The sequence below is a fragment of the Brachyhypopomus gauderio genome, chromosome 3 (assembly GCF_052324685.1).
Source record: "Brachyhypopomus gauderio isolate BG-103 chromosome 3, BGAUD_0.2, whole genome shotgun sequence".
Lineage (NCBI taxonomy): Eukaryota > Metazoa > Chordata > Actinopteri > Gymnotiformes > Hypopomidae > Brachyhypopomus > Brachyhypopomus gauderio.
Genome location: NC_135213.1, coordinates 13241087 through 13257427, shown reverse-complemented (window position 1 = coordinate 13257427; position 16341 = coordinate 13241087). Strand labels below are relative to the sequence as shown.

At 42.7% G+C, this 16341-nt stretch overlaps 1 protein-coding gene across 2 annotated transcripts in view; it reads left to right on the top strand.

The window, feature by feature from the left end:
* cdh12b (cadherin 12b) overlaps window positions 1–16341 on the top strand; it is a 95464-nt gene that overhangs the window by 18551 nt on the left and 60572 nt on the right. The window lies entirely within an intron of this gene.

Genomic DNA, 16341 nt, shown 5'->3' with positions numbered 1-16341 from the left:
CACCACACATCTGCTGAGTCAGATTAAGGCAACTGAGCTCCGCCACAAACGTTCACAATGTGAGACACTTGCCCATATGCCCATAAGGCTGGACACTTTGATCCACTGGTGTCATACATAAACTAAGAATAAATGGACAATGAGTAATCGTTTAAACTAATAAGTCCATTGACTGGAAAACGACGTGCCTACAGTAAGCTGTATACATGAACAGCTCTCTCATGGAAACAATACCATCACATCATATTTAGCTTATAGTAATTTGATTATAGACTGTCATTAAATGGCTTTAATTGCTGCTTTTGTTTTCACTGGTAAATTATCCAGAAATCCCCAAACATTGGCTACTGCACACAAGACTATATTATGTAATTAATGGCCTGAGATGCCATTACTGTGTTTTGATATATAAACATCCAGTTAATTGGGATTCTTTACCTTCCCCCGTGAATCTAAGCAAGTCCTAACAACTTATAAATCACCAGTGGAATTATTACAGAAATATTTTCTTAGAACTTTTAAGTTTCAAATTAAAAATCACTGGAGGAAGAAAGAATGCGAGAGCAGAGAGGGGGAAGAGACTGTTAAAATAGCAGAAATCTGACTTGATGACTGTAATTTGTAAGTGTAATTTCCTCTTAATAACATAAGTATGCAACATATAACATGTAATATTCACGGCTTTACACGCACGGTTTAATTTAAAGGTTCATTTGGATCCTGCATTCGTACCGTTAGCATGATTTCTGTGGTTTCATCATCCATCTACTCCTCCTTCACGTACTACAGCTGTTACAACTGGGCTTTCACACTGACACAACAATGTTTCGCGCAACTATTACCACACAAATATACTCAATCAATTTTGCCATCGATTCAACACATTTTTAGATTTATTTGTGAAATTGTGTGTATTTAATTTCACCTAATTTGTGAGGAAACAGTCTTTAAACAGAGAGAGAGAGGACAAGAGAGAGAGAAGAGCAGAACAGCTAGCATAGCTTGCATTTTTAAACAGGATGTGTATTTGCCCCATAGTGGAAAAAGCTGACTCCTCCTCATCACAGGCTCCCAGCCAACACAAGGTCAACCGTCCATTTTAGGCTCACTGAGTTGGCAAAATCCACTGTTTGTTGCAATCGGAAGCTAAGGTGCCCCTTTTGGGTGGGGTATACTCCAGGGCAGAGTTACTCCAATGTGAACAGAAAATGCCCTTCAAAGAGAAAAGGTCCTACATCACCTATGTAACTGCTAGCATATTGGACAGTGTTTGTATTGTCTTTATAAACAGGATATAAATAGGATAAAATCATGATTTTTTATAATTCACAGGAATATTTTTGTCACTCAGAGACACATGTCCACTCACCAAGCACAAGTATGGTTGCACAAGACCACTTACACACTGGACCTATAGATTAGATTTGAAAACAAAAAAATCAACTCACAAAATAAATAATGCTTCCCATTCATAAGTCTAACCCATTCGCTTTACTCCCATTTTATTATTACAAAGACATAGGTACAAAGGGCCTTCATTTGCATATCAGTGATTTAATTATAGGGCATTACACAATAAGCATTTAGTCTTCTGTTATCTTTTTAGGTGTCTCAATAGGTGTGTATTACAGTAAATCTCTGAATACTTATGACTCTAAATGGAATTTGATCTCCAAGAGTGAGGATGTGTGCTAATAAAAAAAAAATCCTTGACAATAATATATGCTCTTTCACTTACGTAAACAGCAAGTCTCTTTAAACCTGCTCCAGTTTGACTTCACAGACACTCGTAAGACAAAAGACATAATTTAATAAGCACAATTAACACAACCATTAGACAAAGTCTCAGTCAAGAGACATGTTATAAGTCAACTGTCAGGTAACTGCAGTAAATTATCAGACAAAATTCAAGAACTATTCTGCCCAAACACCTCAAGCCTCAAAGAGACTTGGCCAGTGCTCCCTCCATATGTACTATATTTCTGCTGTTCACTTTAAACTTCCTGTGTTGGACGCTCTGCTTCCTGTTTCAAACAGGAAGAGAACATCAGGCACTGAAGAAAGTTCAAAGTGGTCAATATTGGCATAGTGGGTCAGATAATATACAACATCCCTTTTGCCTGGCTGTCACGCGGCACAGGTGACAAATGTCCAGTGACATATCACCACATCCAGGCAGAGAGAGTATCCTTATCATGAGCTGACACCTCCGGCCACCATGTTTTGTTAGTCTGTCTGGGTTCATCCTTGAGGAAAAATGATTTATTAATGACACACTTTGCCGGAGGTCATCCATACTACTGGTTCTGTTCCAAAGAAAGGGCGCTGTCCACAAGACAGGATTTTACCATAGCATTTTAAGGCTTTGTATGGCTTGTGTATTTTTATCCTGATACCATGCATATTCAAATAGCAGTGCAAACAGCAGTGAGATATAATGGTCTAAAGGGCTTTAATTTTCTACCCAAGCCTAGATAAACATTTATAGAAATTTAAGGGATAAATAAAATCTGTTTTGTTCTTCAGTAGATAGCTGAATTAAAACATGTATGGTTTCTCCAAACCAATACTATGCCATTACTCTTCAGAAATCATAGAGCTCATTATGGTTTGTAAATAATACTCTTGGTAATTTATTATCCATAGTGGAGGCCTTTTTTTGTTTGTGGTGAAATTAAACCTTGGGTGTAATGAATGTACTAATATGTTTGCATGTGTGTGTGTCTGTGTGTGTGTTTGTGTGTATGTACATGTGTTCCTAAAATTTTGTATTCATGCTCAACATTATCACCATTTAATTGATTACCGATTTGCACTTGCATGCTTGTTTACAATGGAATTATTATCTGCAACGGGGTTTCAATTTCTGTAAACTCAGGTAGAATAAAATCAAGGCTGGTAACAGCTGGAGTGGTATGAGTTTCTTCTTTGGTGAGAAACTCACACAGTTACTGAATACTTGCAAATCTCAATTGTGCGTCATTATTTCTTCTCTTTTTCAAGCATGACATGTTGTTCTGCACTGGTCTATGCTCACTGGTATCCATTTTCAGTAATGTTAAGCCATATTTCATTTGTGGTAAAATGGTAAATCCATTTTGGGCTCTAAATAATTAATCAGACCTTTATCCAAGTTAAAAATCCTTCATTATTTATTCAGAAAGCTTATTGGACCATATCACATTCACTGCAGTATATAATTGCTTGTGGAGATTCTAAAAGTGTTTACTTTATATGGATTATTTTATCCAATTACCAAGGAAATTATGCTACAATGTCCAGGATGAGTGCATTTAGTTACTAGCTTACTGAGAACAACAACACTAACATGATGTTAATCCTAAACTGTTAGTCAAATTATATTATTTTTCTAAGAAAAATAACATTTGTTCAAAGTTTTGGATTTTTAGATGCACATTGGTCTTGCACATGGCATAGAACAGCTTCACAAAACAGCTGCATTTTTCTTTTCCCACCTGGGAAAAGACATATTGCACTGAATTCTATCTTCTGTCTTCTTTCTTTGTACAGAAAAAAGTCTGTAAATCATTTACATCGTATCATTTCAGTAGTCCTTAGCTAATACACAAGTATGTATGTGTATGTAGTTAAGCAAGTGTGCTATAGTGCGATGCAAAGGGAAAGATCTCCATTCATTGGAGTGGAACGCTGCTTCATCTGTTTTGGAATGTATGAAAACAAAGTCGTGTGCGTTGCTGAGGGTCATGCCATGCACCTTGTAGGCAGAATATTCATATCATTGTGGCTCATGATTTCATTGTGTTTTGTGTTTCTGTCATTGACTATTGAATCGATCAAACCTTGGTCTCACCTATGTTGCAGTCTGTCTTCCTCTAGTAGAATCACCAGCATGCCCTTACAGTGTAGTGCTATTAAAGTTTAATAGTGCCTAGAAGCATGAATTCATGTACTACAATCCTGTTAGCAACGCTGCCCGTCTTCCATTTAAAGTCATGTTGACTTACAAAACAAACACGGTACCCTGCTCACAAAGGCATGAGCGAATAAGAGTTCTCATTTAGATGACATGCAAACGATTAAATGGTCCTGTAGCAGCTATGTAAAGCCGTGGAGCAAGTGCATGCTTTAACAGTTGACAACATTCAGTAATAGAAGTACAATTTCAGACACAGTGCAGGAATATAAGAAGGACATGTTCAGCCTGTGTTCTGGAAGTCTCACAGAATCACAAGCGCAAAACAAAAAAACTGCTAATTGGTCTCTCTAACCATTACCCCTCCATTACAAATCAGCTAATGCAAATGAGGCATGAATAATTGATCTGGAAGATATGAATATTTTGTGTGGCGCTTAAGATTGGAGTTCTTGTGTTCTCAGTGTTCTCAAACAAATATCCTTGCTGTCAGATTGGTCATGTGAGATTTTGCCTACAGGTTTGAAGCCAGCTGAACTGAGATCGATATTGAATAAAATTGCACTTTTAAGTTGTTTGGGATTACTGGTGTCACATATCCAGTGCTTAAAAAGACAAGGTGACATAAGGTGTAAATTAGCACATACCCAGATAACAGAACTTACACAGCAAACTTTAGATGGAGTTTTTAGCCACCCAGCACCACATATCTCACATGGTCCCCATCAGCTCCTGTGCCAATCACCTCCGCACCCAATACGTCCGGGACGAGACTGCATTCTTCGTCTGTTTACAAGCAGGGAGCGTGTGTGCACGTGCGGCAGCAGCAGCAGTCACTCAGGCAAGCAGGCGGGTGAGCGTTCGGATTGATCGCAGAGCCTGCTGGAAGCCGCCCATATCAGCCCAGGCAGGCCGCACTGCAGTGCTCGAGCGCCACGCCCCCTCCTTTCACTGGCCAATAAGAGTTGTCAGTGAAGAAAGGAACACAAGCATCGAGCAGCTATTTTTCAGGCTGACAAATGATACAGAGCAGCAGCGAATAAGAAACATGGCGTTAATTCTCTCAGTGGGGAAAGTTGGGGGGGGGGCACAGCAAACGTCTTTTATTACAGAGAGAAAGGCACACAGGTGCAGAGAATCAATGTTCTACCAGTTCACCGTGTCCACACACTGTGCCCTGTCAATGTAAACGTCTGATCTAGCATCTCAACGTCGATACTAACCACATCTTCAGCCTGCTATGTGGTATTAAAAACATACACGTAAAATGAGGGTCCGTCATCTCGCAGAGAAAGATATGATAGATTGTCTCCCATTTAAAACCTAATTTCTTTAAGGGTGCATCTCATCATAAGCGTTATGCTCATTTAACTTCGACTCAGGCCTCTGATTGGAAGTACTTGAGCAAACTCCCTTGGCTCCATTATAACTCAACAGGCCACCTTCAGCCTTTATTGAATTTTCACAACATGATGTAAGAAAGGGCGGGAGGGGGTGGGGGTGGGGGTGGGGTGGGGGTGGAGGGTGGAGAACACATCCGCTGGATCCAGTGCTCACCTTGTGCCAGGAGCTGTTTCCAGCGCTAGGAAAACACGGCCAATCAAAATTTGCATTTAGATTAGGGTTGTAAAGGAAAAATGGAGCAATGAATCTTGTGCCACTAAAACAGACTAGTGTGCTTATTTGCTAAATGAAAATATGCAACAAACACTTTGAGTAGAAGATGTTTAAGAAGTAACTTCATGGTACAAGAGATCAAAGAGAAATAGGTTTTAATTCTTATAATGTTTGCATCGCTGTAGCATGCTGATGAAATGGTATTAAATTAAAAATTAATTACATTTAAAATGAAAGCATTTAATTTATTAAATATATTAATTATAACAATGATCAATAATTTAAAAAGATTTCTTAAAATAAGATATGCCAGTGTGTAGAACTAGAATTAAATTGCTCCCATCATAGGCACATCAGCATAGTGTTATTCCCACAAAAGTAGTTTATGAGAACACTCACCATGCCACCCCACATCTACAAGACCACAACAATGCTAATGTAAACTTGGTTTTTGTTATTTTGTTATTCTACCACATAAATCAAATAAAAATGAACCAATATTAGAAATACAGAAGACAAAAAAAGATTTCTTCTCCCATTTCACCTACTGGCCCAGAAAGGTGCTGCTCCCAGCGTCTCAGCTGGAGACGACTACGGACCTGTTGCGCTTCTACAAATGGCAATCACCCAAGTGTCAGATGGCATCAGGCCACAGGCAGTGCAGAGATGAAGGCGTTCACTGTAGGAGTTACTCTCCGAATAGCACTGCCATGTGACACTCCTCTGAGTCCTATTTAAGGCCCACCATTAAGCGCTCTCAAATCAACGCTTCAACGCCTTCATTTACTCTTGCACCTCCAAAGTACAATTCAATCAGCCTCTCTATCGTTTCTCTATGAATGAGCTTGTCACTGCCTCAGGAGCCAAAAGATTTGTTTTGTTCCCCCAACCCCACCCCCTTATAATCATGCAAATCAGTTCAGGTCCTATTGAGCAGTAAATAGTAATGTTTTAGTAAAGGTTTTGTGTAGAGCTTCCTTGTGGGTGTTTTACGCATGGCAACATGACTTCATGTTGTGGAATAGGTACATACTAACATCACCGGAGGTTAAAGACATGGCAAATCTTAAAACTAATTAAATTCAGCTCTGCGGGAGCCAGCACACAGTAGACTGTGCCAGGTGACAAACACAGTTCCGTTTGTCACCATAATTAGACACGAGGATAATTCATATTATGCTGAATGTGTGACATCACATGTGTATCACATTTGTATTCAGGGCACTTTTTTGTTTTAGATAAGAAAGTTTCTATGTGAAGCATCAGCTGAAATCAGGTAGCATCAGCTACACTATAAAGATGATTTGCTAAGATACTGTATAAACTTCATGCTCTTCCTATCTCATAACTGCCCCATCTGGTAGATTAGGTGTGAATGTCAACACAGACTGACTAGCTCATTCACGCTTGTGTTATATGTTACCATTTCCCAATGTTCAATTAACTGCAAAACCAGGATGTGTTTGACCAACATTCATTACTACTGTATGACTACTGTATGATAGCATCATAATAGTTTAAAACTGCTGTCCTTCACACCAATTTGATAATCCTTTTTAATCTCAGGTAATTAGCAGAACACACTGAAGGCAGGGTCAAAACATAAGATATTATAAAAGACTCTATAATATCTTTTTATAATTTCTATAATATCTTTTTATAAGATTATAAAAAAAGACTCAGTTATCATCTCCAGTAGAGCAGCTTTTTCCTTGAGTCATCGAAGTTGTGAATGCAACTACAAATTAGATTGTTGGTCAATGACAGGCAGAGAGAGAGACAAAGAGCGATAAAGAGAGAGAGATTAACAATCATAACCCTTGTTCACCACCAGGATATGCTAATAAAGTACTGCATTTTGATTTAGAAATTCAAATTAATTAATAATAATGCAATACCCAATTTTAATAATAACAACGTCGGCAACAACAACAACAGTTGGGTACAGTACCCTTTAAATATTTATATGCATTATCATAAGCCAATCAAGGGCAAAAGGAATTTGCCTCAAGAGTAGAGACACAAATACTTTAGAAAGTGTTTTCATTAGTCAGTGTGTTTCAAATGAACACAATGATCATTTACTTGAAAAGGCACTCTTAAAGGAGACCAGGATAGTAGTGCTTTAACAAAGCCTAATGAACCATTTCATTTACCAGCTAATATCACAATAAAAACAATTAGATATTTCAGTTAGTTATTGAATCAGAAGACCTCAACCATGGCTGTGCCATTCACACTGAACAGTGTTTTGATATGATTTAACAAATCTACAAATTGCCTGCCTTTGGAATGATTACGATGTGGAATGATTATGATGTGGAATCTGGAATGATTTTGATGTATTTAAATAAACATATTGTTACGCGGGCGGCGGCAGACGGACGAGACACAGAATCCTTCAGTTTCACTCACGGTCACTTTATTAAGTGCACAGGTATTGCGCAATAGCGCACGAGTAACATAGATGACACTCACAACGTGCAGACTTAGACAACGACGAGCACAAGACACTGCGAGGACGCACATTAAATAGACAGACCACATCAACCCCACGTGAAGACGAGACGAGCCACAGGTGAGACGGATAATGACAAGACGCACCCACACCCACGGAGATATACTGACGCAGACGAATAGACGCAGACAACGTTAACACGCCCCAAAGGAAGGGTTCGGGGACCGTAGCGAGACAGACGCCCCCACCAAGGTCACTACCCGTCCCGGGGTGCCAACAGGACCGAGTGCCCCGAACCCACGTCGATGGGCGGATCTGAAGCGCCCAGTCCTGTGTCTGGGAGATGATCGCCCTCGGCGGAGAGTCCGCCACGCACAGTCTAGAACACCCTCCCTGGGAAGACGGGGGAAAACACGTTAGACACATTTAACGGGACATTCACAAACACACACACAGGTACACTTACACATAGTGGCACGAAAGGGAAAAACGGGTTAGGCACACAAATGGGACGACTTACGAACACTGGTACACACACACACGAAACAGGCGCCAGACTACACGCCAGGAGTAGAACGATAAGGGGAGAGAGATCGGGAGCTGCAGGTGCTGCAGCGAACGGTCCTCCTCCAGGCTTTGCTGCGCCGGGTGCAGCGCGGCGGGCGGACGCGCCGGGTGCAGTGCGGCGGGCAGACGCGCCGGGTGCAGCGCGGCGGGTGGACTCTCCCCCCAGCTGGCCGTATGGTACGCCCGTCTCGCTCCGCGACCGTCCTCTGGAGTCGACCGTGGGCTCTTCCACCTCCATCTCGGTCGCCTCGCTGTCCCGGCTCCAACTCATGGGCTGCGCCGGGCTGCCACCCCGGGAGCAGTCCATCCTCTCTCCTCCGGAGCGATCTGAGGACGGGGTCCACCTCCCCTTCACAGTCCCAGCAGAACACTCAGAGGGGGGCGGACTGCCCTCGTCCTCTGAGTAGAGTTCGCTGTCCGTGCACTCTGAGACGCCCGAGTGCACGGACGGAGGACGATCTTCCTCTTCGTACTCCTCCTCTTCCTCACCGTAACCTACGGCAGGTGCGGAGCGCTCAGACGGAGGGTAATCTTCATACTCCCCCTCCTCCTCACCGTAGCCTACAGCCGATGCGGAGTACACCGACGGAGGGTAATCGTCTTCGTACTCCTCCTCCTCACCACCGTAGTTAACGGTGGAGGTGTCGCAAACCGACGGAGGGTAATCCACCTCCTCTTCCTCACCGTAGTTCACAGTGGAGGCGTCGCATATCGACGGAGGGTAGGCGTCTTCTCCCTCTTCACCCTCACCGTAGTATATGGTGGGGGCGGAACAAACCGAGGGAGCCTGGTCTTCCTCTTCGCCTTCCTCATCCTCGCCTTCCGAGCCCTCTTCTGAGAACTCGCCTTCTGGGGTTTTCTCGGTGGCGCAGATCTCCACGGCACCTACCCATAGAGGTGAGCGGTCCCGGGAAGGCGAGGGGTGTCGCTCTCGCCACATTCGTTCCGCGGTCTCACGGAAATACACCGCCATCTCCGTGGTGGAGGACGCCTGAGCCTGACGCAGCATGAGCGCACAGACAGGGTCCTGCTGCATCATCTCAGGGGTCACTGTGGTCTTGCGGTGGTGGGCAGGGGAAGAGGCGTGATGTCGCTTGCTGGGCTTCTTGCCCTTCTTTGGTCGGGTCACGTAGCCTGGCATACTTGGGTGTCTCAGACGGCTCGTCGTTCTGTGACGCGGGCGGCGGCAGACGGACGAGACACAGAATCCTTCAGTTTCACTCACGGTCACTTTATTAAGTGCACAGGTATTGCGCAATAGCGCACGAGTAACATAGACGACACTCACAACGTGCAGACTTAGACAACGACGAGCACAAGACACTGCGCGGACGCACATTAAATAGACAGACCACATCAACCCAACGTGATGACGAGACGAGCCACAGGTGAGACGGATAATGACAAGACGCACCCACACCCACGGAGATATACTGACGCAGATGAATAGACGCAGACAACGTTAACACACGCCCCAAAGGAAGAGTTCAGGGACTGTAGCGTGACACATATATACAAAAATGGACTGAAATAAGTAATAAAAACACAAAAGGCTGCCATTCAATAACCAAATTAACATCATCATGAAAATACAACAAAGCAGATTGTGAAAATCTGTGAGAAACTCACAACCTGACTTACCCTGACTTACAGAGTTTTGCATGAAATGCAAAAAAGCAAAACAAACAAAAAAAACATAATTTCCAAAAGATGAGTGAATGCCTTGGGTGTTAAAAAGGCAAGATGCCCTGCATCAAGGGCTTAGATTTGCTAAGCTGCTCTTTACTCTCTCTAAGAGGAGTTAAACTTTGACAGTCCTGCCTACTCACACTCCCTTACCTGTCTTCTTCTAGCTATGCCCGTTCTCTGAGCACTCTGTTGTCTGACCACAGACTATTATCCTGAGGTCAGAACACCCAGAGGCAGGTTTGTTGTACTCAACAGACACTCCTTGCTTGCTTATGCCTTGGTACAAGACATCTGGGTCTGCATGAGAGAAGCTTCACTATGGATCTTAAAGTGACCCTGTCTCAAGAACACTGACATAGGACAGGCAAGGGGAAAATACATTATTCAGAGACCAGCAGCACCGTTTGAGCTGTCGAATAATTCTGCTCTCTCATAATCACGGTTTCATTCATGCTTTGTCGATTGCATCATAAGGTTTTGGGTTTGTAGCAGCAGAGGCAGACAGGTCCCCACAGGGGCATGCTGACTCAGAGTCTTCCCTGTCTATCCTCTTCTTTGCCTCTGGCCATTTCTGTCTGTGCACTAACACTGGCTGTGTCTTCAGGGGTAAAGGAGAGTTCATGTTCGTTCGCTCAGAGAGTTTCCTGGTCGATCAGTAGGCCAGGTGGCCGAGGAATGAGATGTAAAAAAAAAAAAGATAAAGAATTTAGTTTAGAATATTCAATAACTCACACAGTAGGTGTAGCTGGTTCTCATTTACAACCAGCCTTCTCTACAGGGCTTGGTAGAAACAAATACAGAGGAGAGCAAAGAAATCAAAAGAAAACCTGTCACAGTTACAGTTATAGTGGGAATAGAACGAGGTCCTTAAGACTATAAGGCCCAAGCAGTGATGGACAAGATTGCCATTTAAGCCACTCTGCTACAGGCTCCTCCAGAGCTCCAGCGCTGCATCTGCGTGTGTTCGAGGCCAGCTTCTCAGTTTCCCCCCTTGGCCTCGGTCCCAATGGTCTGGCCATTATAAGCAGCTAGCAAGGGGTAGAGTGTACAGGCGACCAGCAAACAGATGTCTACAGATGATTCAGATGGCATGCTGGTTAATAGACATCTTAGTTTGGGGAAAAAGGGGGCTGAAATGTCTGGTTCTCTCTGAGGGATCTATTCTCCACAAACCATGCCGTACAATGCTCCTGGTCCTGCAGTGTTTTCGACTCAATGCATTATTGACTAGACTAAGAGGGTAACGGACGAAACCAGTGTGCTTCGGCTTCTAGCAAGAACAGAGAGAGTATCAGTCTAATGTGTTGTGTGTTTATGCATCTAGTGATAGTCATCAGTGTCACTGATTTCCTAAAGCTAAATCCTCATGTCTACAAAAATTTGCCAAGCTACTGTGTCTGTTTCAGTAGCTTGGCTCTGTGAAAACAGATGAGAGATAAGAACAAATAAATAAAACCAGAGAGAAGTATATTTAGAAAAAGCTCTGTCTGACAAAATGAAATAAGCTTTTAAAATGTCTGTGCATATTTTATTAGCAAGCCATCATGTGCTACTTATGGTCTTGGAGCCATGAAATTATTTTTATGCAGTCCATCTGTAAGGCAAAACCTGCTCTGTCCAGTACCGAGCTCTCATGCCCAACTAATTCAGGCTGACATCAACATAATGAAGCAAAGCCCGGGCAGGAGCAAAGGTGCCACTGTGTGGGTAGCAGGGAAATGGCCACGACGTCCACGCCGTGAAGCGCTACAGCACAGTGAGACGCTCCGGAGGAGGGCTGGCTCTCTGGCTGGAGAGATCTCAGGCGGGATAGCCTATGCCCCAAGCGCCATGCCGACGGCCGGGTGGCACATTGACGGCGGCCCGGCTGTGCGGAGCTGCGCGTGGGCTGGAATCCCCGCCGTGCTGCAGCCAGTCTCCACAAACTGCTCACCCCCCCCCCCCCCCCCCACTCCATCTTTTATTCATGAGTCTTTCCTCGATTATTTATTTAGCTGGGTCCGGTCCACACTTGCCGTTAGTCTGCTTTATTTTCTTTCTGTCTAATCTGCCTTTGCCTTCCTTGTCCTTATTTAACACATATTTCTTGTTCTCTTTCCCTGCTGCTCACCTGGTCTTGGCTCCTGGGCATCCATTGCTTAAGACAAACCAAGATAAACAATGACAAAGTTTGCCCTAGATTCAGCATTCCCTTCTCCTGCTGTTTCATCTCATTCCTGCACTCAAACCCTAGGTGTGCTGTCGAGATACACAAAGGAAGCAGGAGACAGTGAGAGAGTGAAATGTAAGCAAATGTAAGAAATATATTAAGGTTCTACAAATCTAAAATCAAAAAGACCACTTCCTCCTTCTACCCTTATTCATGTTGACTTATCAGTCCAAACAGGACAGAAATATGGAATTGATACATATCCTGTTAAATAAAATAGGGTACATTTGATCTTTTTTATGCATCAGGACAAGCTACTTGCTAAAACAAATACATACATTGAAATTCAAGAGTACATTATATGTATCAGTTTTTGAGAAACTGAATAAATGACACAAGGGAAAACAAGAGAATATCATCCAAAACAGATATTACTGCCACATAATCTGAATGAGATTATTGTGTCAGTCCAATTTCCCAGTGAACCCAGACAGCCACTTAATGGTTTTAAACATATTCGACTTGAATTTAAAATGCCATTTTCTCATCCTGCAACAAACTGATCCATACACATCCACACACACACACACACACACACACACACACACACACACACACACACACACACACAGGAATACATGGACACCTGGGCCATCATCACAATTAAAATATAGCTACCCTGACATCATGAAATGATAAATAGATCTGGAAATAAGGGTCTCTTCCAGACGAACACCATTCCTCCTGCCTCGCTTCATCGCAGTCTTGCATGCTTATCTGTTAATCATGTTTACGACAGACCTGACAACTAATAACTTTCACAGGGAGTTTCGTCTTCCTCCTTTTAATCGGAGGCGGCAGCTTGGTGAGCCATATGCTTGCTGATTATTGAAGGTGATGAGTTAAGGGAACACTAAGGAAACGCTCAGGCAATGTTCAGGCAATGCTGTCAGGCTCCGGCTTCGTGTTATCAAGCGCCGACATGTGGGTCAATGCAGCGCGCTGGGTCTGACACATGTTAATGAACCCGCTCTCATCAAGCATGCGGTGCACTGTATCCCTAGGAAAAAAAAATGACCATCAGACTGTTACAGACTCTCAAGGAACTATGGGAGAAGTCATATCCCATTATATCAGAGCGGAATAAACACTGACCCTCGCCATCACAGAGATGACCTGTGCCATGATGGCTTGTCTTGATAGTGAACACAGGTTCGGAAAGGTGTGGGGGAAGAAGGAAGGGGCCTGATGAGTTAGGACTTTTAAATAGGACTTGCAAAATAAATGTAATAGGATATGCTGTGTAACCCCAATAAAGTAATCGGATGTGAGGCAGTGTTCCAAATCAATGAAATTAATCACTGACAATGATGTCAATGAGAGTAGTTCTAATCAAATTTGTGTAGTCATGGCTTCTATTATTATATGAGTCTAGGTTGTTTGGGGGGGGGGGGGGGGTGTCAAATTAGAAATTGAACTGGATGTCAAATAATAAAATTAAAAGAAATTATCACTCATCAGGGATTTACTCATCGAGCCAAGATTTAAATGATAGCATATGATCAGTGAAGGACTTCACCTGCTAAAAACAAATAAACAAACAAATAACGAACAGCTTTTAGTGATGGCCCTCTCTTCACCGGAAGTGTCCTCAAATTAGAACTTGAGATCTTCCTGGTTTTACTAGTGCAGTAAGGACAAATTAAGCCTCCACAATGTGGGAAAAAAATAAAGTGGTAAACTTTGGATGTAATTGCACAGTTTCAGTCTGGTATTGAGCACATCACTGAGAGTGGCAGAGGAGAGAATATTGTCTTGACTGGATCAATCTTTCTGTCTGAAAGTGTTCTTCACTGAACTGCCACTCTTCAGCACATCGATTTGTCTTGGTCCACCATTACTGATTAAATCAAACCATCTGACAGCGGTCCAGCAGAGGGAGAAGTCTTTTCAGGAACTAGCTTTAATCAGATCCTCTAATTGCTTAACAAGATCAATCATCAAGTCTTAATTAGCCAAAATGTCCAGATGTGTCAGGGGCACTCAGTAATGCAGACTTTGAGACAATAATGCAGGCTGGCAGTGCATGGTGTTCTGTTTATCCACTTCACTGGCAATGGATACATTTGAAAATGGGGCTTTTCATCTTTGATTTGCCTGCAGTGGAAGTTCTGTGGAACTTCATAGTGATTCCATCCATTCCAGTTTGCATGACATATACATGTATCCATTGGAAGCTTTTCTTTACAGTTTACAAAGTGTTGGTCACCGTTTTGACCACTTTCCAACAAACTTTCACTGCAATGATACATCTGTGTCTTTCCTTTAATTGAGTGAACTCCTGAACACTTGGCAGCTTTGAAAGGGTGGTAGTGGTAATGAGATCTGCATTTCACTGGACTAGGTGAATGAGATGAGTTTGACTCTAGGTCATCTCAATCTATAGTGAACAGAAGTGGGGCTCCAAACTGCTGACATACACCCCACCTCCAACACTGCACACCAGATATAGCTAATAGCTCATATTTATTTCACTTCCTTTACCACTTCTGAACAGAATCTGTCGTCCCAGTCTCTGCTTTTGCATATAAAGCATATCTGCTGTATTTACTGCAAGCATGTAGGTTCACAATGAACTGCAATGAATATAAGTAACTTCAGGGTCTATTATCATGATACGATATACTAACCACATAAATACATAGAAATAATAAAATACCCGGAAGGAAATATTGGTGTTCCTGACTGTTCAGCTACTTATTTAGTAAATATTAATATTTGTTAGCTACTTGTAGAAATCTGCACAGACAAATAAAACCCTTGTCCTGTGATTATTAATGTCATTATGAAAACCCTCGGCACAAAATAAACTTCAGTTTGACGCTAGTGCACTCAAGAAATGAAAACTGCTTTGCTCTTGGAAAAGGTGCCTACAAGCATCAGAAGTCAACTAAACCTCCCTTGGTCACCTTCCTCAGAGGCTCCAGAGACTGGCATGCTTTGGAGAGCAGCTGCACCTGGGTCTCCTCAGGCCACTCATAGGTGCCAGTATCTATCCAGCTCTATCTGAGCCTCCTGGCAAGCACATCTCAGTATCTGCTCTCGGTGTGCTCGAATGCTGCCAAGAGCAGAATCATGCTATGGCAGGTGGGTTTGGCACAGGCCACCTGATAAGCACATTGACCCGGACAAGTAGCACCAGCCATCAATCCTGTAGCCAATGAACCACGTGGGAGGAGTGGTGAGCACCGAGGCATATCAGAGAAATATTGGGTTGGCATCTGGACAAGAATGGAGGTGTAAGAACAGCACCTTTCAGTGGTTGAGAAACGCTCAGAACAGCACTGAGGCTTTCTAATCGGATTTAGTAGAGTGATACAGAGCTGATCTCAGACGTCCCGTGATCTACAGTTGTTCCAGAATTGAAACAAAAGCTTCAGTAACATTTCCCCTGGGTCTACATTTGGAAATAAGTAGTTGTGTAATTAGGTCAAATTACTTTCATTGCACATGGTAATTGCAGTGAGTAAAAAAGTCATTTTTGTTGATAACACGGTGCATTGCAATGCCTGCACATTGTACCGCTATCTTGTGTGTCATGGTATTTGGTCTATTCTTGTATTTTCTCATGACAGCAGAAAAGATGTTTATTCTGAAACAGAGAAACAGTATAATTATCATTGCTTCTTGGAGACACGATGGTCAATAGTTTCACACAGTGTGTGTGCTATGCTCAGGTACTATAAGACAAAGACCAGTTTAATGAGAAATGGGCTTTGTTTGTTGTTTAGTGTCTTCTGTGTTTTTTCAGACCAAGTAATTGAAGTGAGTGAAAGGCATTTTGAGTAAGTAATACTCAAAGTAAGTAATCATTTACATTGACCATTTCAAAAAGGGTCTGAGCTATAGAAAACAACACCTATGTGATTAGATCTCCTCATTGCCACTTAGAGACCCACCATGTTA